This window comes from Bos indicus x Bos taurus, chromosome 29 (genome assembly GCF_003369695.1).
Source record: "Bos indicus x Bos taurus breed Angus x Brahman F1 hybrid chromosome 29, Bos_hybrid_MaternalHap_v2.0, whole genome shotgun sequence".
Lineage (NCBI taxonomy): Eukaryota > Metazoa > Chordata > Mammalia > Artiodactyla > Bovidae > Bos > Bos indicus x Bos taurus.
The window spans coordinates 34,288,427-34,311,686 of record NC_040104.1 but is presented as its reverse complement, the minus strand read 5'-3'; the positions used below and the strand labels follow the sequence as shown (position 1 = coordinate 34,311,686).

The 23,260-nt window shown below is 47.0% G+C and overlaps 1 protein-coding gene across 11 annotated transcripts in view; it reads left to right on the top strand.

The window, feature by feature from the left end:
* TENM4 (teneurin transmembrane protein 4) overlaps nucleotides 1-23,260 on the top strand; it is a 1,822,236-nt gene that overhangs the window by 1,305,608 nt on the left and 493,368 nt on the right. Inside the window, exon 4 of one of the 11 annotated variants that reach the window (XM_027532093.1) lies at nucleotides 4,151-4,247. The exons of the other annotated variants lie outside the window; for them this stretch is intronic. The gene's annotated coding sequence lies outside the window, so the exon portion shown is untranslated. The remainder of the gene's footprint in view (nucleotides 1-4,150; nucleotides 4,248-23,260) is intronic. 11 annotated transcript variants of the gene reach the window in all.

The window sequence follows — 23,260 nt, the reverse complement described above, 5'->3', positions numbered from 1 at the left end:
TGCTGAGTGTCATCAGCGATGTCACAGACTCACTGTGGTGTGCAGATCCGGGTTTGTTCGTGCCTGATGGGAGAGGAGAATCAGGAAAGGCTTTGAGGATGAAGGAGTATTTGAGCCGGTCTTGGTGTATCAATAGGATTTAGAAATGTAGGGACTGGGTAAGGGAAATTGCACAGACCTGCCTTGGTAACCTTGGAAACCACCCTGACCAGATCACAGGGATGGCAGTCCCTGACCGGTCAGCGTTCCCAGATACCTAGCAGAGCACTTTTCTTCCCTAGACACCATGACCTCCAGCAAATTTCCTTAAATTTTGACCAAAGTATGATATGTTTTTGATTTTTTTTTTTTTTTCTTCCCAAAGGCTGAGCATAAAACATTCTGTGTTTGGATGCTTCTGGGTAAACAATCTTCTCCCATATTTGTGTGATTCTTGGGTGGATAGATGGATACGTGGTCAGATGGATGAATGGATGGTTTGGTATCATTATAGAGCTGCCACAGGAAGGAGATGGAAACAATTAAGCTGGCTGGACTTGTGGGAAACGTTAGGGGAAGAGGGCCGTGGAGCTGAGCCTTGAACAATGGATAGACTTTTCTCAGCTCACAGTGCAGATAAAGGTCTTCCATTCCAAGGGCAGCAAAATGGAAGCATGAAGTGCCTGACACTGTGGGAGAAGGGTGAGTTCCAGGGCTTAGGAGGGGAGGGTGAGTGAATGTGGTCGCTGAGAGCACAAGCTTTGAATTAGACAGATGGTGTTTTGCATCCCAGCTCCGGCGCATAGTAGCTGAGCGATCTTGGGCAAATTATATTTCTTTTCTTAGCTTCTCCTTTCTCATCCGTAAAAAAAAGAGGGGAGGATTAACAAAAACTATGCCCCCCAGGTGGTTATTGTGACGATTAAGTGAAATACTGTTTAGCACACTGACTGGCATACACTTAATGTGCACTTAATAAATAGCAGTTTATGCTTCTTGTTTTATTGAAACAATTCTAATTAAATTATGAAACTAATAATGTTATATACCAGTTTTGCATCAACAAATAACAAGTTATGGAAATGCCAATTGAAGCCACAGAATTGAAGAAAGAGGGGGCTCTTTACTCTTTCACATATAAGGATGAGACAATGAAATAAGAACTAGCAAGAAGCAGAGAACATCCCTGCAGGTAAAGGAGAATCAGAAGAGATTGTTGTTGTAGATGCCAAGGCAGAAGGGTTTCCAGAGGAGCCTGTGATACTGCTGGAGGGTGACCCAGGGAGGCCACTGCAGACTGAGATGTCTTTGGAATTTGCAGTGACAACATGATTATGATCTAAAAAGAACTCTCTGGAGGTGGAGCCCCACCACAGTAATTTGTGGGGTGTGTGGGTGTGGGGGAAGTAGTTAGATGGCTCTTTCAGGAATTCTTTCAAAGGAGAGGAAGAACTTGGAGTGGGATGGAAGCAAGGTCACTAGAAGGGCTGAGTTAGAGGAAGACGATTTGAACTCCGTTGTTTGTCTTTCTAAACCCATGCCTCTGTTTGATCAATGTAACATCACTGTCCCATTCCCAATTCTGATGCTCTGGTACCCATCTGCCAGTACTTACCCCAGCCCCACTGCGGAGCTGTGCCCGCCAAGATTTTGCCTGGATTTGTTTCTTATAATCGCATTCTAAGAACAGTAGGAATTTAATGGTCTGTTTAAATAAAGCAGATAAGAAATGATGTTGGCATTGAGAAGGAGATAGATTTGAGAGTCAGCAAGTAGACCGAACTGAGCGAATGTAAGGAGTGAGCCGGGGGGAGTCAGCGAGGGGCCCTGTGGTTCCAGCGTGGAGGGCTGAGTGAACGGCCATGCCTGCTGGTGGGCGTGTCCCTGCTCCTCGGGGGTCCTTACCTCCACCTGCCTGGGCAGCAGCCCACAGGCTTACAGAGAGTAAGAAATCAAATGGTAGGTGGACTCATCATTTGGAATATTTCAAATGCTTGATAAATCTAGGCTATTCTTATTAATATTGCGATAAGCTAGAAACGGCACATCTGGCTCTCTTTACTTTGTACTCTCTCTCTATCTGCACAACCTCTTCGTCAGGAAGCATAATTCTAAATGGCAGGAGGGAACTAATGTGTATTGCTCAGGTACCTTTTTACAGATAAGGAAATGGGAGGGGCAGGGAGGTTTTTAAAAGACTAGCCTGAGATTACACCTAATAACTAGAGAATACACTTTTTTCTAAGCACACATGAAACATTCACAGTTGACTACATCTTGGGCTATAAAATGCATCTCAGTAAATTTCAAGGAATCAGTATCCTGCAAACCACATTCCCCCACCACAGGACAATTAAACTAGAAATCAATAACAGAAAGATGAGTTTTAAAAGATGCTTTGGGCAGGGGATAAATAGTTTGGGGAGAAAAAATGCACTGAGAGAGATTCACAAAAACACTTCTAACTAACTCATGAGTCAAACAAGAAATGATCATATGAATTGTAAAATACTTATAAATGATAAAAGAAATATCAGATATAACATGTACACACTGCTATATTTAAAATGGATAGCCAACTGTATCAGTTCAGTTCACTTCAGTCGCTCAGTCATGTCCAACTCTTTGCGACCCCATGAATCGCAGCACACCAGGCTTCCCTGTCCATCACCAACTCCCGGAGTTTACCCAAACTCATGTCCATCGAGTCGGTGATGCCATCCAGCCATCTCATCCTCGGCCGTCCCCTTCTCCTCCTGCCCCCAATCCCTCCCAGCATCAGGGTCTTTTCCAATGAGTCAACTCTTCGCATGAGGTGGCCAAAGTATTGGAGTTTCAGCTTTAGCATCAGTCCTTCCAATGAACACCCAGGGCTGATCTTTAGAATGGACTGGGTGGATCTGCTTGCAGTCCAAGGGACTCTCAAGAGTCTTCTCCAACACCACAGTTCAAAAGCATCAATTCTTCAGCACTCAGCTTTCTTCACACTCCAACTCTCACATCCATACATGACCACTGGAAAAACCATAGCCTTGACTAGATGGACCTTTGTTGGCAAAGTAATGTCTCTGAGCCAACTGTATAGGACCTACTATATAGCACATGAAGCTCTGCTTAGTGTTGCATGGCAGCTTGCGTGGGAGTGGAGTTGTGGGAGAGTGGATACGTGTATATGTATGGCTGAGTCCCTTCCCTGTAGTTGTGGGAGAGTGGATACGTGTATATGTTTGGCTGAATCCCTTCCCTGTTCTCCTGAAACTATCATGAACAACATTGTTAATCAGCTATACCCCAATACAAAAGAAAAAAAAATTTAAGTGGAATTATAGCTAAGACAGTACTTAAAGGAAATGTATGAACTTAAATGCTTGTATTCAGAAAGAAGAAGCACTGAAAATTGACAAATGGGCCAAGCATTGAATTTAAGAACAGTAGTAAACGTAAATGGACTTCCCAGGTGGCACTAGTGGTAAAGAACCCATCTGCCAATGTAAGAGATGCTGATTAGATCCCTGGGTCTGGAAGATCCCCTGGAGGACGCCATGGCAACCCACCCCAGTATTCTTGCCTGGAGAATCCTCATGGACAGAGGAGCCCGGCGGGCTACAGTCCATAGGGTTGCAAAGACTCAGATGTGACTGAAACGACTTAGTACACATGCATACACGCAGTAAACATCAAAAAATGAGATAGCCCAGGATTGCGCAGTTACAGGTGGTAGAGCCTGGATTCAAACACACATATGGCTGCTTCTAAAACCCCCACTCTCTCCACTGTAGCATGAGCCTTGCTCTGTATCATTCTCCATAGTATGCCCAGTGCCTGGAAATTAGGTTTCTCCCTAAGAGTCCGAGACCTGAGGCTATAGGGTAACTCCCTGTGTCCACAGGTTGATGATCAATCATGCTCACTTACTCACCCATCCTTTTCTTCACTCATTGATTAAATACTTATTGAGCGTTTGCTATGTGCCAGGCACTGGAATCCCTGTCTTAGTCGCCTTTCCTCTGAGGGTTCAAACCCAGTCTTCAGCCTGGGCCAAAGCTGCTGCTGCTGCCCACCCAAACCCCATCCCTGCCCCGCCCCCCCAGCTGCCTGAACCTCAGCTGCTGCTTGTCAGAACAGCAGCCTCGTCAGAAGTGACTGATTTCTGTCTTGTCTCTTTCAACAGGTAGACTGAAATTACCATGTGTCCAAATTAAAATTGCATACTTCAAGGATTATTTGAAGGACTATTCTTAGACCCTTTTAAGAAGATTTAAAGAAAAGTGAGTTGATTTTTTTTTTTCACTTCAGAGTATTCATGATTTAAGTTAATGATATGGGTGCTTTTTTACTCTACCCCTTAAATATGTGTTAATAGGTAGACTTTATATCCATTTATATTATAAGAGATTCTTTTTTTTTTACCTAAAAACAATGAGCAGGGAGTACAGAATTACTGCGTGGCTTCCCTGTACAATTTTAGTACATTTCAAAGGCTTGAGAAATTTTAGAGATGAAAGGGTCTTAGAGGTGTGGACCTTTGATAGATAGAGAGATAGATGGATGGATGGATGGATATAGATAGATAGATTCGGCCTATGCTTGGAAAGCTCCAGGGACTAATGAGGAAGTGGTTATCTCCCCCATTCGGAATTTTTATTCATAAAAATCTGGATTTGGTATCCACTATACCCACTGCCCCTCACATCTTGCCAAGCCTGTTTTTCACCAGACAGCCCTAACAATGGATGAGGACAAAAATCATACCCTTCCCTGAGATCTTTTCGTATTCTTTGTCCCTCCAATAATGCCTTATAATTTGATTTTAAGAGCAGTTTCTTCCCTGGTCACCTTCTTTCCAACACTGTTAATGCCTCCTTGAAAAGAAGCGTCGCCTAGAACAGGGGTCCTCACCTCTGGGCTGTGGACTGGTTCCTCCTGTAAGATCAGTGGCAGCATTAGATTAGAAATAAAGTGCTCAATAAATGTTATGCACCCAAATCATCCTAAAACCACCCCCTCATCCCCAGTCCGTGGAAATTTGTCATCCACAAAATTGGTCCTTGTTGCCAAAAAAGTTGGGGGCCGATGGCCTGGAATACAGACAGTGCTCTACCAGCGTCTTTTATTCCATGAGATCCATGAGAATCAGAGGAAGATAAACTCGAGGAACCACACCTGGGTTCCAGTCTCAGTTCTGCTGCAATGATGCTTTCGAGAAAGTCCCTTCATCTCTCTGAGCTTGAAGAAAACAGGAGGGTAGGACAAGATGGTCCTAAGATGCTGTCTCCTTCCATGTGGATAGTTTTGCTGACTCAGAGTAAAGAAGCTGTGGCTTCTCTCTGTCCCAGGCACTGGAACAGGCCAGGACTTGGGGATCAGTAAAAAATACTGTGATAAGCAAGTATTTTATAAGATAGTCCAGGGATGTAGGTACAATCCCAGTCCAGTCACTTGCTGACCTTGGGGTCCTAGGCTGTCACTTCTCCCTGAACCTGTTTCATCATTTATGAAGGCAGGTTAATAACACATACAGCAAAGGATTCGTGTGAGGTGTGCTGGGATAATGCACATAAAGCACTTGGTACCTGGTGCGTAGGAAGTGTTCAGTAAACTTGTAGTAGTCACATAAGTGGTGATGGTGTGCCTTACCTCCCGCTGGAGGAGAAGACAGCAGGTGGCAAAGATGCTAACAAGAGAGAAGTGTGAATCTGTGGGCGTGCTTGTTAGGGATGGGGGAGGAGTGGCCACATCCTGTAAACTCTCCTGCAAACACAAGGCCAACTTTGGAAAGTTCATGAAATTAAAACTCTGCTCAGAATCAGACAAGGAAAGATTGGTTGCTGTGGAATATACAGTTAAATGGGAAACTTGTAGAGAGGATCTGAGGAGCTGCAAAATTCTACCCACCTCTGGCAGCTGGCACAGCCCTAGTCATGGAGAGTTAGGATTGGTATCTGCAGAAGGAAGGTCCTTGGACCCCCAGTAGACCTGAGGGCTGGAGAATCCTCATGTATTTTTAAAGCACCCTCCGCATCTATGTTTCTGTTATTCATGTATTATGAGATGGTTCACTACTTTGGACATCAGGAGAGGGGGAAAACTCCACATGTAATGAAGCAGTAGGGTCCAGCCCACAGATTCCTGAGCAGGACAGCGTGTGTGTATATGCATGCACATGTCTGTGTGTGTGTGCTCACATGTGTGTTTGTGTGCACGTGTGAGAGCCCCTTTGGGCCCTTTGAGTGTGTCAACACTCTCCATGGTGACTGGCAGCCCAGAAAGTGTATGACATAGGAATGAAAACAGGCTGTGGAGCTGGTCAGCTTTGCTCTGTAACTGGGTGACCTTGGCCATGTTTTTCTGTGAGTGTCCCAGCCTCTGTCTTCATGGAGCCTAAAGAGCGTATATGCCGGGCTACTCTGAGGGAGGGAACTGCGTAGAAGGTACCCTTCACACAAAGAAGGCACCTGGAATGTGTGTGTGCCCTTCTCGCATGGTTATCGAAATTTGTCAGAGTTTAGGGAAAGTCCTCTTGACCTGTTGGCTGAAAGGAACCTCCAAAGGCATCTTAGATTCCACCAGACCCTCCCCCGAGGGTCTGGGCACCTTGGTGGATGGAAAGCCCACGTGGGTGAGCACACTCTTTGCTCTCTGCAAAGGCTCATTCCAGAGGTGTTCCCACACCACCCTTCTGAGTCCCCTGCCTCAGTCTGGGCTGTGGGGCTGGTGACTCTTAAATTCAGGAGGACTGAGAACTGTGTTGTCATTGAAGGTGTAGAACAAGGTTGCTGTTTAAATTGGGAAATTATGATAGCTGATAGCATGGCCTTTGTTCTCCAGACACCTGCCGGCTGTTCATACTGGGTCCTGCCCCAGGCTAACACCTCAGTGGCAGCCACTGGCCAAAGGTGTCCCTTTCAGGGTTTCTAGATCCAAGGAAAACTGCATTATTGCGTATTGCAGTGTTTTTCAAATTATGGGTTGTGACCCATTAGTGGGTCATGAATTTAATTTGGTGGTTCAAGATCATCGTGCATTAAAGTGAAGCAAAGTAGTCTGGTATCCATAGAGTGGGTGAAGATATTTACATTATGTGTATTCAACACAAGTCTCATATCCAAAGTATATACATTTGACCTTGGAACAATGCAGGGATTGGGGCACTGACCCTCTCTCTGCACAGTTGAAAATTCTGGTATAATTTAGAGTGGCCCCTCCATTTACATGGTTTGTCAATATTCCAGGCTCTGCATCTGCAGATTCAACCAACCATTGTCTAGATAACACTGTAGCATTTGCTGTGGAAAAAAATCTATATCTAAGTGGACCTACGCCATCTAAACCCATCTAAATGCCATCTAAACCCAAGGGTCAGCTGTGTAGTAGAAAAAAGAGGAAACTCCAACAAATAAGTAAGGGAAAGACAAGTGACCTAATAGAAAAATAATCAAAAAATACTTCAAACAGACACTTTACAAAGGAGGATATCCAAATAGGCAATAAGCATATGAAAGCATTATCAGTTATCAGGAAATTACAGATTAAACCAGCAATGAAATGCCATGAGAAGGGCTAAAATGAAAAAGATAGACAATATCTAACATTGACAAAGATGTGAAGCAACTAGGCAGTAAAGAATTTGCCTGCAAGGCAGGAAACACAAATTCGATCCCTGAGTCGAGAAGAGCCCCTGGAGGAGGAAATGTCAATCCACTTTAGTATTCTTGCCTGGAAAATTCCAGGGACAGAGGAGCCTGGCAGGCTGCAGTCCATGGGGTCGCAAAGAGTCGGACATGACTGAGCTACTGAGCACGTGTGCACGAAGCAACTAGACCCCTCATATATGGCTGATTGGAGAGTAATTTGGAATGATGACTTTGGAAAACAGCCTGGCAGTATCAACTAACGCAGAGCGTATACAACTAGCCGTTCCGTCCTTAGATACACACGTGGGACATGCACACACCTCTCCACCTATAAACATGACCATCAGCAGCAGCACAGATAAACGGTGGTACAGCCACACAATGGAATACTGTCCCCTGCTGTATCAATGGCTCTCACAAGTATAACATTGAAATAAAAAGCCAGGTGCAAAGAAACTTTGTGACAACATTCATCTTAAGTATGCTGCTGCTAAGTCCCTTCAGTCGTGTCCAACTCTGCGACCCCATGGACTGTAGCCCACCAGGCTCCTCTGTCTATAGGATTTTCCAGGCAAGAGGACTGGAGTGGGGTGCCATTTCCTTCTCCTCATCTTAAGTATAAAAACAGACAAAACTAATCTATATTGTTAGAAATCAGGATCCTTGGGGGAGGGGCTAGAAAATGGGCTGGGCACACGGGGGGCTTTCAAGGTGTTGATAATGCTCTGTCTTTTGATCTTAGAGCTGAGTACATGGGTGTTTTCAATTTGTGAGAGCTTATTCAGCTCTTTATGATACATAATATACACACTGTGCTTCAATATCAGTGCTTCAATAACATTGTGCTTCAATAACAGTTTATAAAATGAATGTGTAAATTATGCTATGCTATGTTAAGTCACTTCAGTTGTGTCCGACTCTGTGCGACCCCATAGACGGCAGCCCACCAGGCTCCCCCGTCCCTGAGATTCTCCAGGCAAGAACACTGGAGTGGGTTGCCATTTCCTTCTCCAATGCATGAAAGTGAAAAGTGAAAGTGAAGTCACTCAGTTGTGTCCTACTCTTCGAGACCCCATGGACTGCAGCCTACCAGGCTCCTCCGTCCATGGGATTTTCCAGGCAAGAGTACTGGAGTGGGGTGCCATTGCCTTCTCCATAAATTATAATAAATTATAAATGAACAGAGAGGACTAGAGAACACAGCAGGTAGTAAGGGCAAGCACTGCTAAGTGAAACTCGGGTTACACGTGCATCCAGGCCGAGCTGAGATGTCCAATATACTCCTTCCAGTGAGTCAGACCAAAAACCAGAGAGCGCTGACGGTGTCGAACCCTCTCCTTTTAAAGACGAAGAGTCCAAGGCCCAGAGACGAGGGAATTGAGAGACAGCTGGGAAGAACACTGACTCCAGCACTCCTCCCGACGCCACGTCTCCCGGTTCCACTGCTAGCCGCTGGGATGGCGCGTTGGGCTCCGTCTGGCACTGCAGTCTCCGGGGGCAGCCCTGTGCTTTCGGTCCAAGGGGAGCGGCTGTTTTCCCACCACAGACGGGCAGGGGCCCGGCCCCAGCTCCCCACAGGCCCTCCCCGCTCCTTCCTGCCTCTCCTGCCCGAACTGACCCCCTCAGAGCCCCGCAAACACCACCGCACTCAGTGGCGCTTCATTTGTGTAAAACAGCTGCCGTGCCAAAGCTAGCTCACGCCTGTGGAAGTTAGAAAACTGTGAAGAGAATACATAGAGAGAGCACGATTCAACAAAGCGCTGAGTCAGTCCTGGCTTTGTGCTCTTGTTACAAAATGGTGAGTCCATTCCGCAGACCTCTCCTGCGAGGGGCCAGGGGGCGGCCGGCCCCTGAGGGCATGGAGGAGCAGGGTGGCCCTGTCCTTGCCAGGCAGGGCTTCACAGAGGAGGAGAGCATCCTGCGGGTTTCAAAAGGCTCAGGGTGAACCTTGCACAGGGCCTAGAACCATCTGCAGTAGGAGGGTCAAGTAACATCAGGGACTTTCCAACTGTGTTGGCTATGAGGCTCAGCACAAAACACCTGCGGCATCTCACTCGGCACCCAACCCCGCCCAAACAGGGAAACGGGCACAGTGTGGGGTACAGCAGCCCGGGCCTCCCCAGGACCGGCGTCTAGCTGGATCCTGGAGATGGGGTGCCGGAGGGGGCCTCAGAGATGGTTTCAGGGAAGCCAAGAGGTTTGAGCTAAGGATCGAAGCAAGGGAAACTGCCCAGGCAAGGTTTCTCAGGGCTGGCCAGTGGGTGAGAACTTCATTTGAGAGAAGCCATCTTGCATTCTGGAAAGTTCCATAGGGTTGAAAAAATGTGTAGTGAAGATGAGGGTCTAGAAGACGTGGGCAGGGGCCAGCTGAAGGCCTCTGTGCCCTGACCGGGCATGCCTGGGGAGAAAAGGAAGCACTGCCTGAGATTCATACACACAACACATGCCTGTAGCCTTGGAGACGGACTCAGAGATGTAGACAGACACAGGTATGAATATTGGTGCAGTGCAGAACTTTGTTTTACAGCATTCGCTTGTGCCATTTGCAAAAAGAAAAAACTTTTCTGAGCACACTTCTGAGCCAGGCCTGGCTGATGTCAGAAGCTGGAGCGATGAGAAAGACAGAATTCCCAGCCTCATCTTCCTGCCAGTGGCTTGATGGGTCAAACCCAAACACAGATTTGACGTGGTGTTATTATTCTAGGGCAGAATATCCCAAACAGTGTTTTATGATACATCAGCCCTGCACAATGTTGTTTGGAAAAAAAAAAAAGGTTTCCATGTTGAACAATCTGGAAAGTACTGGATACTGACCCCACTCCTGGGGGTTCTCACGGCCTCTGCTGCTCTAAAGGCGCTGAGAAGCCCTGCAGGGAGGATGCCCTCCTAATGGTTCCCAAACTTACTTGCTCCAAAACACCTTTTTGCATGTCTATTGAAATCCCTCTGTATTTCCAAACTGATTTGGTGAAAGTCTATTCTAGCAAATGGCCTGAAGGCTGGTGGGGAGCTCTGAGGAAGGAGAAATGGGCTGTGCCTGGGTGCAGACACAGAGAGCTCCCTGGAAGAGGTAGATATGGGGTACACTGTAGAAGGCCCAATCTGAACCCAGCCTGGGCTCTGGGCCCCAGCAGATGCTGGGTAAATAATTAGTAAATGAAAGGGGACTTCCCTGGTGCCCAGGGGTTGGCAATCTGCCTGCCAGTGCAGGAAACTGCATCAAGATCCCACTTGCCGCAGAGCACCTAAGCCTGCACACTGCAACTACCGAAGCGCACATGCCGTAGAGCCTGCGCTCCGCAACAAGAGAAGCCTCCACCATGAGCAGCCTTGTGTACCGCAGTTAGAGCGTAGTCCTCCCCCTCCCTGCTGCAACTGGAGAGAGCCTGTGGTCAGCCGTGAAGACCCAGCACAGTCAAAAAGAAAGAAATGAATGAATGGCTCTGGTGAAAAGAGTTCAGCTTCCTCTACAGACGCTGGAGGCAGAAAGTCCACGCAGCCCTGGGGCTGTGCAAATGTGGCGTTGGCAGTTGGATGCACCGTCTCTTTCCTCACACTTGCACCTCTCTCTTGACTGTTTTGGAAAAGGCAACAGGAGGCAGTGAAGGCAAAGGGGCTTAAGGCCATGTACTCTGGGGCCAGATTGCCTCAAATCCCAGCTCCATCACCTCCTCGCTGGTTCCTTAGGCAACCTGACAGAACCTTTCTGTGTCTCATCACCTTCATCTGTAAAACAGGCCTAAAAGTAGCGTTCAGCTTCACGGGGTTCCTCTAGGCATGGCCTTTAGACAGGCCCGTGCAGTAAGCACCCCATCACCGCTAGCAGTCCTCCTGTGTTGGCTGCTTTCTATCATTGCCTCCCAGGCCTTTGTCCGAGCTCCCTTCCCCAGCATTTCCCAGGAGCTTGCCGTCCTTATGCTTCTGAGGGAGGCAACCTGCACATTTGTTCTCTTTCCATGAGCATCAGGGCTGTTTGAGGGAAGGCTTGGGTTCCACTCCTGGTTATTAGCCTGCAACCATTCCGGCTGGGTAAATATTTCAGATGGAGTTCAGCTCATCTATTATTAATTTACTGCAAGCAGTTGCTGTACTTTCCAGAATAGCTCTGCCTACAGTTGTTTTGTTGGCCTTGTCGAGTTCTCCTGATCTTAAACGCTTTCCAAGGGGTGTGCTGGCACTGTCCCTGCAGCCTTTGACTCCCTGGGGAAGGACGGGCAGTTGTATGAGCAGTGGGCCTGGGGTCCATGCTGGATCCTGGGTAGTTTGGACAAAGATGCTGGTGGAGTCTTGTGCTTTACACTGCTAGTTTCAGTATCGCAGCTGCTGTACATACAGCCTGGAGACCTGGGGGTCATCCTTGAGAGCATGCTCCCTTTCATGGCCTCTTGTCCAGTCGGTCACCAAGTCTTAGTGGTGCCATCTCCAGAACCTCACAGTCCAATCCCTTCTCTCTTGCGCTGCCCCCCGTCAGCTAGTCCAAGCTGCGTCTTCCCTGTCTTCCAGGTCCCAGCTTCCCCGATGGCTGAGCTACTTCAGACCCCTGCTTTGTGTTCCCAGTGAGACTCCCCAACTCCAATTCTTTTTCAATCACCTTCCAATTTTTAAATTACGTGTTTCTGGTCTGGCTTCTCTGCTGAACCATAAGACCAGAGATTGAGTTCATCTTCTTAACAAATATAAATCTCCTCCCAGGTAGCAACAGATAAGACTGTGCTTTTCCTTTCTCCTGCCCTTCTATTTTTTCTTCTTTCCTTTCTTTCACTTAATTACAGTTAAAGGGAGCCTAGTGACCAAGTCAAATTCCCTAGAGGAACCCCAAGGCCACAGTGGGAGGGAAGGAAGCAAAACAGGCAGGACCCTGAGCCCCCAACCCCTCATCAACCCAGAAGTGACCCTTTATCTCCTTTAGACATGAGTCTTATTTTAGATTTTCTTTAGAGCAAGTAAGGTGGTTATTCTGTGCTGAAAGTTTTTGAAAATGCTGATCTGTTCGTATATTCTCGTTTCTCAGAGCAAAAATGTACCAAGTGTTTTGAATGTTCACTCATAAACAGAGCTTCCCTGGTGGCTCAGTTGGTAAAGAATCTAGATGCAGTGCAGGAGACCCAGATTCGATCCCTGGATTGGGAAGATCCCCTGGAGAAGGAAATGGCAACCCACTCTAGTATTCTTGCCTAGAGAATCCCAGGACAGAGGAGGCTGGCAGGCTACAGTCCATGGCATGGCAAATAGTCAGGCACGCCTGAGTGACTAACACTTTTACACTTTCACTTACAATCAAGGAAGGTGCTATCCTCATTTCAGAGATGCAGAAACAGGTGCCCAGAGCAGTTAGGAAACTTGTCCGTGATCACACGGCCAGGGTGGTTAGTGGATCCAGAATTCCTATCTGATATGGTCAGACTCCAAACTCTTTCCACTGCCACCTGCTGCCTCTCCAAGATCCATCATCCAGGAAACAGTGGCTTCCCAAGCCAGCCTCTCCGGCTGGCACACCATGTGGCCAGAGACAGATTGTTGGGATTTAATTGGGCACTGCTTGCTCAGAAGGACAGGACCTTCATTCCTAGGGTTTCCTGGCTGTGTGGGCTCTAAGATGCTAGGCAGAGAGAAATGGATGCTGTGAAAGCCAAGCGAGAGCTGGGCTGCTCCACCAAATGGTCCTTTGTGCCTGAAATAAAGTGACTTGAGCTGGGATCTCTGAGTCCCCAGTACCTTCACCACACCTGGGTCTTACTTCCCCTGTGTCAGGAGTTTCTCCCAGGGATGTCCAGGACAAAGTAACAACCCAGGAAAATAAAACTGCTCTAGATTCTACAAGAAGACAACATGTGTCTTACCATGAACTTTTAGTGTCTCTCTCCTTTACTTTGTCCTCATGCCCAGGTTATGTTTACTTTAACTTGGAGGTAAAGTCTGGCTTATTTAAACAGCAGTGAAACAGAATGGAAGAAGAGAAAGCTGAGATCTTGCCCTGGGCTGCCTCAGGAACTCACCACGTGACTCCCTTTGGACTTTTCACGTGACTTCTCTAAGTCTCAGCTTCCTCACCCATCTTTACAATGAGTGTGTTTGGACAAGATGCCCTTGCCCACCATGGCAAGAAGTGTTCAAAGTACTGAGTTTCCTCCTCTACTTTCCCAGATCCGCTCTTATTGCTGTGTGAACTTGGGCGAGTTATGAAGGCTCTCATGGTCAGCTTTGTCACCCGCAAAATGGTGTAGTGATAATGCCTATCTCACGGGTTTATTGTGGGGACTAAAAAGTAAGGCACTTAGAATGATGCCAGCACGTCATTCCTAGCTGAGTTTGCTGTTGTGGTGGTGGTTGTGATTGCCTCCACTCATGGAACGGTACATTATGATTCTGCACTTTCGTTTGTCTAGACCATGTCCAGTGGTTAGTAGTCACACTTTTAGCTTTCATTGGCAGAGAAAACTACAGTGACAGATAGCTGCTTTGGATTCAGTAACGTTCGAACACAATGTATATTCCTCATAACACCCCTACATATATTGTGCAAAACATCAATTCCGTTACAGTCCTCGGTGAGCCAACATACAGGTTCCTAGATTGTTGCAGGAATAATATGCCCTCAATTAGAAACTTCTGATCTAGGATCATTGCGGTCTCCTCCAGCATAACTCATGGCACAAAGTTAATGTTTGAACGAACAAGTGAGTGAAGGGATGGATGGATGGATGGGTGACTTTGTTGTTCATTTGCCTCTAGATTTACTTTGAGCAGAATAATAAGTGTGTATTTGTGTTCATGTGGGTATGTGTCTATGAACATTTTCAGAGAAAGCCCAAGCTATTTCTGTCCTGAGGAAGAAGATAGTCAGTTTGCATATTCCCCTCTTTTGTAGTTTATAGGGTCATTTTTCACTGGAATCATTTCAGCTCTCTGCCCTGACAGAAGATAAGCACCCCCTCTGCCTCTCCCAAGCCTTCCTCCTCCAACAATGAGGGCTTTGTGCTGGCAAGACTGCCTCTAGATGTCTCTTTCCCAAGGCCCCACAGCCTTCTCTGGCTTCTCTCAGGAGTGTTGATGGGGGAGGGACACAGTTGAATTCAGGGAGCAGTGCCTATGGCCTGGTGCCAACTCCACAAGTCAGGCCAGGGTAGACAACTCCCTATCTGTTCTGGGATACAGGCAGCCCGGTTACCTGAGCTGGTCACCCAGCTATCTGCAGCCAGTGCCCTGGGAATCATCAGGCTCTGGTTTCCTGGAGTCTTTTGCTCCATGCCCGGGGGAGGGTCAGAGCGAGGATCAGAGCTGGGGAGGATGGGTGGGAGATGGCAGAGGGATGGGGAGTCAGTCTCACGGTGTGAAGAATTTTACCCCATCGGCACAAGGGGCTGCTGTGGCTGCAGCCTCTTAGGGCTTCAATTCACTAATAAGATTAAAATGCCAACAGCCTGCCTCTACACACACACTTAGGAACACATTGGCCTGAGCTGCTTAATGAGTGTTAGTCAGGAATCGAAGAAAGGCCTGGGCAGGCGCCTGGCTGATGCCTTGTTGATTAGAGCGCTAAATGTGTCACCCTTTGAAAGCCAGCATTTGCTGGAGAACAAACCCTGGGTTGAGATTTCCCGGTAACCCTTACATTCCCCACTGTTTCCAGATGTTTACAAATCATAAGCTGATCTGGGTAGGCAGGGTTACAAGGACATCTGGATAATGACAAGGACAACAATAATGACTTTTACCCCAATAGTGGGCTTCCTTCGTGACTCAGTCGGTAAAGAATCTGCCTGCAATGCAAGAGACGAGGGTTTGATCGCTGGGTTGGGAAGATCCCCTGGAGAGGGGAATGGCAACCCACTCCAGTATTCTCACCTGGAAAATCCCAAGGACGGAGGAGCCTGGCAGGCTGTAGTCCACGAGGTCTCAAGAGTCAGACACAACTTAGTGACTAAACCACCATCCCAAGAGTAAACAGTGGTTATCTAAACCTGGCTGCCTACCAGAAACACAGAGGGTTAGTTTGTTTCTTTGTTGTTTGATTTTTGTTATTTTGAAAATACAGACTCCTGGGTCCTATCCTTAGAGGTTCTTTTTCTTGAGGCCTGGAGACCCAGGAATCTATATGTTTAACAAGTACACTGGATGATTCTGATACTTCTAGCTGAGCCCTGGCCTCAGGAACTGTAACTCTGTAGAATGAGGCCACCCTGGACCCAAACTGGCATCAGACTCTCCCTTCCGAAGCTGTGGCCTCAGGCCTGTTGCTCAGCTCTTAACCTCAGATGCATCATCTCTAAAAAGGGATTAGACAAAATTGTACAGCCACTATCAGTTCAGTTCAGTTCAGTAGCTCAGTTGTGTCCGACTCTTTGCGACCCCATGAATCACAGCACGCCAGGCCTCCCTGTCCATCACCAACCCCCGGAGTTCATTCAGACTCATGTCCATTGAGTCGGTGATGCCATCCAGCCATCTCATCCTCTGTCGTCCCTCTCTCCTCCTGCCCCCAATCCCTCCCAGCATCAGAGTCTTTTCCAATGAGTCAACTCTTTGCATGAGGTGGCCAAAGTACTGGAGTTTCAGCTTTAGCATCAGTCCTTCCAAAGAAATCCCAGGGCTGATCTCCTTCAGAATGGACTGGTTGGATCTCCTTGCACTCCAAGGGACTCTCAAGAGTCTTCTCCAACACCACAGTTCAAAAACATCAATTCTTCGGCGCTCAGCCTTCTTCACAGTCCAACTCTCACATCCATACATGACCACAGGAAAAACCATAGCCTGGACTAGATGAACCTTTGTTGGCAAAGTAATGTCTCTGCTTTTGAATATGCTATCTAGGTTGGTCATAACTTTCCTTCCAAGGAGTAAGCGTCTTTTAATTTCATGGCTGCAGTCACCATCTGTAGTGATTTTGGAGCCCAGAAAAATAAAGTCTGACTCTGTTTCCACTGTTTCCCCATCTATTTCCCATGAAGTGATGGGACCAGATGCCGTGATCTTCGTTTTCTGAATGTTGAGCTTTAAGCCAACTTTTTCACTCTCACTTTCATCAAGAGGCTTTTGAGTTCCCCTTCACTTTCTGCCATAATAAAAGAATTGAGGGCAGGGACTTGAAGTGGTAGTTGCACACCCGTGTTCATAGCTGCATTTTTTACAATAGCCGAGAGATGGAAGCAACCCAAGTGTCTGCAGTGTCCATCAGTGGATAACTGAATAAACAAAATGCGGCATAGACATACAAGGGAATATTAGGCAGCCTTTAAACAGGAATGCCATCCTGACACATATACAACATGGATGAGCCTTGACAGTATTAGGCTAAGTGAAATAATCAGTCCCAAAAGGATAAATACTACAGGATTCCACTGTAAGGCACCTCACCAGATTATAGAGACAGTAAAATGGTAGTTGCCAGGGGTTGGCTTGAGGAGTAAAGGAGGTTCATGGGTACAAGGGTTTCAGTTTTGCATGAGATGGAATGAGTTCTATAGTGGGATCTTGGTGATGACTGCACAACGAGATGAATTAATGTATTTAATGCCACTGAACTATATATACACTTACTAGTGGTAAGAATGGTGAATTTTAGGTTATACATATTTCACCTCAATTTAAAAAGAATATAGTTAATATCTTCCCTCCGGAGTCATTCTGAGAATGGCATGCTATAGCATCTGTTAAAAAACCTAACACACAGCACACACATAAAAAAAGGTTTCTTTTCTCTTCATCATTTACCTATTCCTCTCATAAACATTTTCTTCCCTGAGAGCTTTTTCATCTTTGTTTCCCTACAAAGATATGTCTGAAGGGAAGGGGAAGAGGGAACTGATGTTTGTTGATAGCTAATTATGAGTTTTTGACCCTTATTTACCCTTGAGAAGTGGGTCTTCCCACTTTACAGATGAAGAAACTGAGGCTTAGAAAGGGTAAATGACTTACCTAAGATCACAAAACTGAGACACAGCAGAGCTAAGCTTGCCTCACTGTACCCTTCTGAGCAGCTTTTAACCTACAGATGGCTGAAGAAGTTGGCTGCCGCTCTCCAAGGAGAATATGCATAAAGTTACTCTTGTTGATGGACTGTGATGTCAGTTAAGGCAGTGCAAAATCTGGTTGGACATCTCCTCCAGAGAGGAAGCAGAGCCTTGACTGAGCCGAGGATGTGTTTGGCCCCAACGTGTGTTGGCCCTTTGCTCAAAGCCGAGCTCCCGACAGCCCTACCTGTCCTACTATTAGGCAAGACACAGTCTTGCTCAGCACTCCTAAAGAACGGCCTCTTCCAGAGATCAGGGCTTTCTGACATCATGTGGAGTGTAAATCAGCCTCGAAACTAGCCACCTGGCCCCTTAGCCCAAGCAGGAGAGCTGTGTGCCCCTCAGGGACAAAGGGATGCTGATTCCCATGCAGCACATCTGGTGTGAGATGAAGAGAGTGAGGGAGAGCTGATGAAGGAGAGAAGTGTGGGCATCGTGTGGGCGGGACACCAGGCATGTGGTTACTGCCAAAGTCAACATTAAGGGTAAAGTTTTATGACAAATGCGTGAGCTGAATTAGACAGCAAGCTGAGTAGCTGCATTTTCAACATCATCATCATAGCAAAGTAAATAACTAAATTGGATGCTCAAATATATATTGAGTATACATAAACATCATGATGATGAGAATGATAGAGGTAAATTGAGTAGCTGAACTGGATAGTAAATTGGATCGCCAAAAAAAAAAAATTTAAAAATTAAAATTGTATTTATCATACCCGAATCCATGCTAAGCATTTTATGCTGATTTCCTCCATCTTCCCCTAAAAAGTCCTTTGAGGCATATACTATTATCACTGTTTTACAGATGAGGAAAACTGAAGCCAGGGGACTTAGGTGTTCAAGGCAATACAGCTAATGCTGCTCTACAATTGGAACCCAAGGTCTACCTGGCCCCAGATAATATCATTTTTACTCCAGCAGATTTAGTATGTAGTAGGTAAATCAGAGTTGATTATTCATTTTCAGAAACAAAATCATTTACTTGTTTTACAGGAGGAGTCCTTAGAAAGGCAACTCTTATACTGTGCGTTTAACATAAAACCCTGATTATAAAGATTCATTTGGGGAGAGTGGTTCCTAGAATAATCCTTCCCATCTGGGTGGCTGTAATACTGTATTGCAGAGCACTGTCGCAGGTATTATGTTAAGCGTCAATTTGACTTAGACAAAGGCTTGTCACTCTTTCCTCTACAACCATAGCACGTATTCGGTTTTTGTCAGTGGTTGAACAGCAGGCTCTGGTGCTGAATTTGAATCCCAGCTCTACCGCATACTGCCTGTACAAACTCAGGCAAGCTACTTAGCTTCTCTGAGTCTCAGTTTCTTCATCTATGTGCATTCGTGCGTGCTAAGTTGCTTCAGTCATGGCCAACTCTTTACAACCCCATGGACCATAACCCTCCAGGCTCCTCTGTCCATGGGATTCTTCAGACAAGAATACTGGAATGGATTGCCATTTCCTCCCCCCAGGGATCTTCCCAACCCAGGGATCAAACCCATGTCTCTTATGTTTCCTGCATTGGCAGGTGGGTTCTTTACCACTAGCGCCACCTGGGAAGCCCATCTATAGCCCATCATCTACGAAGTAGACATAATGACTGAGGATTTTTATATGAGGAATGTTAGGCCCTTGTCCCAGAGCATCACAGAACAAGTGAGGAATGTCACTTGTAAACTACCATGTTCATCCAATGACCTTCAGAAGATAATTTGGCTTCCTACATAGAAAGCTTTGATCAGACTAATGCGGATGGGTTCATTTCTCAGTATCAATCAGTCTACTGACTTTCTGCCATACTTCAGTCTTGTGTATACTTTCCAAGGATCTTCAGATCTCATTAACTGAACTGAGACACTGATGAATTTAAGTTTCTGGAAAAGTCAGGCCAATATCCTGACCCCAGGGTGCAGAAAACTCCCCAGATTCTGCTTCTGTGCCTAGTTTTCTTACCCTGCTCACAGGATTCTGGCGTCCTGAGCAAGCACTTTGGAAGGCCCAAGTAGAAACAGCCTCTGAGACCAGGTGGAAAGTTGGAAAGCCTCGCCTTCTTTCAGACACTAGAAATCCTCAGGAACAAAGGCAGTTGGATATTGAGATCTGGAGTTCAAGAAATAGGTCAGGGCTAGAGACGAAGACTCAGGCTGCAGGCCCACGAGTAGAGGCAGTTGCCCAGGTAGCATGAGGTGTGAGGGTGAAGCAGGAGGTGAAAGACCAAGTTTACTGCAGTGATTCAGGGGAAATGAAGACCTGAGCTAGTCCACGGCAGTGGGAATGAAAGGAAAGCTATGAACATACAGTCAGTAGGATGCGATCTCTGCTGGTGTGAGAGCCAGGCAACAGAGATGGGGATGATTCAAAGTTGAGTAACTCCCAGCCCCTTCCTCAGCCCTCTCCAGGCTGAGAAGCTTGCTCCCCACTGAGGCTCCCACCGTGTCTCTTCACGGCAAACCCCATGGTGTATTGTGATTTTCTCTATGTGCGTGTCAACATCCCCCAAGTTTCCACCATCCAGGTGTATCTTCACTTACTCTCAAGTCCTGAATCAGATGGGAGTATGCCCCGCTCCTCCAGCCCCTTTCTGTCTCCCTCATCCTGATTCAGTTTTCCTCACAGCTCTATCCTACAAAGGTAATTGATTATTTGTTTATTGTCTGTCTACCCTGACTGGCACTGAAGCTTGATAGAGTGGGGACTTGGCCTAATTTGTTCATGACTCTGTACCTAGAGCCCAGAGACAGCTTAAGGTGCTTGGTAAACAGTAGCTAAGTGTCCCTTGGCTCCTTACTTGCCCAAGCTGAATATGTCCCATCCTCATAACCACCCTAGTCATAGCCTGGAGGCCCTTATTTGACACAACAGCCCAAAGACTGTCTGCATTGTTCTGCCCTGAATAATTAGACTGTGATTTCTCTTGATGAACATACTCTGATGAACAGGTACTGTTACATAATTTGTGGGAGAAAGTGCAAAATTAAAATGTGGATCCCTTGTTTTAAAATTAAGAATTTCGAGATAGCCATAGCAGAGCATTTAACCAGGCACGGACCTTTCCTTGTCTGCCTTGGTGGCTCAAGTAGTAAAAAATCCACCTGTGATGCAGGAGACACAGGTTTGATCCTAGGGTCAGGAAGATCCCCTGGAGAAGGGAAGGGCAACCCACTCCAGTATTCTTGCCTGGAGAATTCCATGGACAGAGGATCCTGGTGGGCTAAAGTCCATGGGTCACAAAGAATTGAACACGACTGAACAACTAACATTTTCTTTGGCTTGCCTGGTGGCTCAGAGCTAAAGAATCAGCCTGCAATGCAAGAAACTCGGGTTCACACACACACAAGGGTCTTTATTAGTGCTGGTCTTTGTGTGACTACACGGGTCACACACACATCCATGTGGCTGGCCCTACAATGAGGACCAGATCTTAGAAGGTTGTGCATACCAATCTCAGAGTTTCTATTTTGTCATGTAGAAAATAAGGAATGACAGAAGGATTTTGAACAGAGGTGACATTTAAGTTTTGGTTTTTGGTGAAAATTTGCACAGGTATAAAGCCCTGTTAATCTCTTCCTCCTGCACCCTCCTTCCCTGAAGGTACCAAACCTAAAAGTAACCAGTGACTGTTTGGTTAATTTCCTTCCTTTTGAGGTTTGTTTTTGTTTTCTGTGTAATGTAATTAGAATCATAGTTCAGCTACAGCGTCTTGTCCTGCTTTGTTCACGTGACCGTGGAGGAAGAGGAGAGGGACTTCTTAAATGCGTGCTTAGGGGAGACGGGCCTGGAAGCCAGCTTACAGAGCAGACTGGGGGTACAGAGTTGTTGGCACCAAGGACTGAGATGGAGGCATTTAAGGGTCCTGGAAGAGAGAACCAAGGAGGCCCTGGATTAAGGAAGGGATTCTGGCCTGGAGAAGTCCATGGACATAGTCCATGCCGTCCCAAAGAGTCAGACACAGCTGAGCGACTCTCACTTCACTTCACGTCACAGAGGTGAGAGTGGAAGGACAGTTCGGGAGCTGGAGTCACTCTGATGGGAGGTGACTACAGCCCCCAGACTTTTGGAATTCCCTTGACCAGTTGGAAAGGGCATCAGAATCTAGCCCTGTCTTTCAGGGATTATGCATGCTACGACAAGCATTGGGGTCATTTCTCAGACACAAGTCTTTGGTCTTGCCCTCTAGAGCTAGACTTGCCCATCCCCCTCCCCTAGGGCTCAGATTCCTAAAGCTGGGCCCACCCGCTGCCACACACCACCCGCACCCGACAGCCCATGACAATAGCAAATGGGAATCCAGGGAGAGAGCAGGTGGGGTCCAGGTTCCCAGGGGTCAGGAGATGCCTGGGGGTTTAGATTTGCCCATTTTGTCGGTAATCCCCAGTGCCTGGGCTGGCAAAGGGGAGAGTTAACATTGTCATTGGATCCTTAATTGTGCATTTCATGAATTTTCATGTTTCCGCTTGCAAGCTTAATGTCTCTTTCTTGGTGAGTTTTTCTGTACTTGAGCATAAGAGCCTTGTAATTACAGAGTGTTGTGGATTGCAGAGGGTCATTAAAATGGATTTCATGAAATCTGAAGCCCCCCACCTTCCCCCGCTCTGCTCTGTCTCCCTCTCTCTCTTTCACACACACACACTCACACTCACACACACTCACATACAGAGCCACCACCAGCAGTCACATACAGACTCACACACAGAGCCACCACCAGCACACACACACACACACACACACACACACACACACAGCCACTGCCAGCAGTCCAGTAGGCAGCGGGGAGTAACTCAGGCCAGAATCCCATGAAGTTCAGAGACTCAGGATGTGAGGACATGAATTTTCTTCCCAACGCTCTTCCTCCCTGGCTCTTGGCTCTTCTCCCAGACAGCGTACTCCCTTTTCCTCCTCCTCCCTTTCCTGAGTGAAGTCCAGCTACCTCCCTGACCCCTAGCCAACTCTGACCCCCAGGGCTGGCAGCTTTCTCACTCATAGCAATCATAAAACAAGGAGTAGGTTTTCCTCATTGCTTCTGTACAGTCGTTAAGTGTGTCTCACTTACTTTGGCAATCGGCCTTTGCTCCCGTCTAAAAGGGTGGCTTGCTTTGAATAGGGGCCTGAAGGTCGCTGAAACCAGCGAGGTGTAAGAATGCCCATTGCAGCATCTTTTTTCCTAGGACAAGTTGGTTCTCGTCGGCAGCGAGATCTACTCTTTACCTTACACTGGATCAGGGAGGGCTGGCTGGTGCTCTGAGGACACTTGAAAGAATGTGACCTGGGAGTGGAGCGCGGGGATGTGGGAGGGGGTGGCTGGAAGGCTTCCTAGAGGAGCATCGTGGTGGGATCCCTGGAGAAGGACAGCAGAGAGGGGCTGCTGCTTGCATGGCACCGTATGGTATCTGGGTTTCCATGGCATTTTCCCCACTAGAGTGGGCGGGGAGACTCCCCAGGATGTGTGTGTTAGTTTCTCAGTTGTGTCCGACTCTTTGTGACCCCATGGACAGTAGCCTGCCAGGCTCCTCTATCCATGGGGATTCTCCAGATAAGAACACTGGAGTGGGTTGCCGTTTCCTTCTCCAGAGGATCTTCCTGACCAAGGGATCGAACCCCAGTCTCATGCACTGCAGGTAGATTCTTTACCATCTGAG